The sequence below is a fragment of the Bombus huntii genome, unplaced genomic scaffold (assembly GCF_024542735.1).
Source record: "Bombus huntii isolate Logan2020A unplaced genomic scaffold, iyBomHunt1.1 ctg00000114.1, whole genome shotgun sequence".
Classification (NCBI taxonomy): domain Eukaryota; kingdom Metazoa; phylum Arthropoda; class Insecta; order Hymenoptera; family Apidae; genus Bombus; species Bombus huntii.
Window position 1 is genome coordinate 33,871 of NW_026099366.1, and position 2,492 is coordinate 36,362.

A 2,492-nucleotide genomic window follows, 5' to 3' on the forward strand; every position below is an offset into this window, starting at 1 on the left:
GTCGCTAGAGTTTTTCAAACTCTGCTTCTGGATATCGGGACGAAAGACCGCGCGAGGACGACGGATGCGAGTCCCATCGAATTTTTGACTTACACACTACCTGAACGAGACTTAAAGTTTCATATAATATACCGTTCAGAGGGGACCGGCTGTCTTTCCTCGTTGTCGTGAGTCGGACACCCGTGCCGTCGCTAGAGTTTTTCAAACTCTGCTTCTGGATATCGGGACGAAAGACCGCGCGAGGACGACGGATGCGAGTCCCATCGAATTTTTGATTTACACACTACCTGAACGAGACTTAAAGTTTCATCCAGTTTGTCGTCTATCATCTCATATATAATATACCGTTCAGAGGGGACCGGCTGTCTATCCTCGTTGTCGTGAGTCGGACACCCGTGCCGTCGCTAGAGTTTTTCAAACTCTGCTTCTGGATGTTGGGACGAAAGACCGCGCGAGGACGATGGATGCGTGTCCCATCGAATTTTTGATTTACAAGACACACACTACCTGAACGAGACTAAAGTTTCATCGAGTTTATCATCGCATAACCCGTTCGGAGGGGACCGGCTGTCTATCCTCGTTGTCGTGAGTCGGACACCCGTGCCGTCGCTAGAGTTTTTCAAACTCTGCTTCTGGATATCGGGACGAAAGACCGCGCGAGGACGATGGCTGCGAGTCCCATCGAATTTTTGTTTTTTTTTTTTTTTTTAAAGAAAAAACACCACCCGAACGGAGATGTGTTCTATCTTTCGTCGATTTTTCATGCTTTCAGTCGGTCGCGTGGTCGCCATCCGTTCGGAGGGGATCGCCGGCTTCGAAACCTCGATGTCGTGAGTCGGACACCCGTGCCGTCGCTAGAGTTTTTCAAACTCTGCTTCTGGATATTGGGACGAAAGACCGCTCGAGGCGGACGGCCGCGCGAATCCCATCGAATCTTTACTATCACCCGAACGATGGAGAGATGCACGCGCGCTGTTTCTTGAATAATTGGACGAGAGAGTAGAATCAAACACATATATAACATGGGCTAGCCACCGTGCTTACTCGTTCGCGAGATCGTGTGCTGTACAGAGGATTCAGAATCGGGTGTATATATCCCCGTCGTTTCCTGACGAACGGAGCTTCGATCTCGATGGTTGTTATATATCATAATGTACTTTACGCCCGGCCGGCGAACGCGCGTATCTTCGCGCGTTCGTCGTTTTCTTTTTTTTTCGAACGTTTTTGTGTCGTCAATCCTATGGCGACTTCTGCGCGTTCGATTCCCGTTGGTCGAACGTGACGGAACTCGGCTTCGCTAGAACCGAGAAGAGTACATTTGAGTATTGAACTGTTGTAAATTTATAAAAGATTACCCTGAACGGTGGATCACTTGGCTCGTGGGTCGATGAAGAACGCAGCTAATTGCGCGTCAACGTGTGAACTGCAGGACACATGAACATCGACATTTCGAACGCACATTGCGGTCCACGGATACAATTCCTGGACCACGCCTGGCTGAGGGTTGCTCACGTAAACCTAAGACTGCTTGCGTTGCGTATCGTTACTCTCCGTATCTGTCTCTCTCTGTCCCTTCTTGCCTTAACAACCCGCCGTCGTTCTTCTTTATATAAGAGAACGTTTCAGAGTCGGACGAAGGTACAAGAACGAGGATACGAATAAGAGCGGACGGAGAGAACATACGCGACGTACGAGCGATTGTTGGACGCTCGTCGGCGTTCGTCGCGGTCGTGCAGAGACCGTGCAAGTCGTACGCATGCTCGATATATAATCTATCGTGTTCACGGGAGACTACGAAACTCTACCTCTGTCTCTCTCTGTCCCTTCTTGCCTTGACAACCCGCCGTCGTTCTTCTTAAAAATTATAAGAGAACGTTTCAGAGTCGGACGAAGGTATACGAAGGGATACGAATAAGAGCGGAGAGAACCGGTCACGGACCTGCGTGAGTGCTCGCGGCGTCGTGAGTCGTCCTTACGAGGGCGACCGCCCGCTTATGCACCGCTTCGTGTATCGGTTATCGAACGTATATACTCGTAGTGTTCTCCTCGTGACCGATTTTTTTTTCATATCAGGCGATATATGCTACGTTTGCCGGTGTTCGACGCACGAAGGTCCGCGCCCCCGACGTCGTCTTAAAAGAATATTATATTTGGCGAGACTGAGAGAGAAAGCAAATATGGGAACTCGGTCGAGAGAGGAGAGAAGAGAGAACCAAAAAAAAAACCTAAACTCGATGGCGTGCGAAACTTTGCCATAATCTACCGTCTTTTCTTAAGACTCTCGTACAGCCCCAGGGATCGAATGCCCACTCCGTCTCTTCGCGAAAGCGACTGACAACAACGAGGACCGTCGCATCGATGGGTCGTCGTTGCGTTTTACACGCTCTGTGCTTTTTTACAAGCCCCGAAAGTATCAGCCGTAGATCCGGGAACGCACACGCGAGATTTCTTCGAGCGCTCTGACGACTTAGGGAGGTATGATCCCCAGCGTC

At 50.0% G+C, this 2,492-nt stretch overlaps 1 non-coding gene across 1 annotated transcript; it reads left to right on the plus strand.

Annotated features, from left to right (window-relative positions):
- The first annotated feature begins 1,352 nt into the window (after nucleotides 1–1,352).
- On the plus strand, nucleotides 1,353–1,507 carry LOC126877061 (5.8S ribosomal RNA). The gene has a single exon (XR_007694723.1). It is a non-coding gene; the product is annotated as a 5.8S ribosomal RNA (ribosomal RNA).
- The last annotated feature ends 985 nt before the right edge of the window (nucleotides 1,508–2,492 follow it).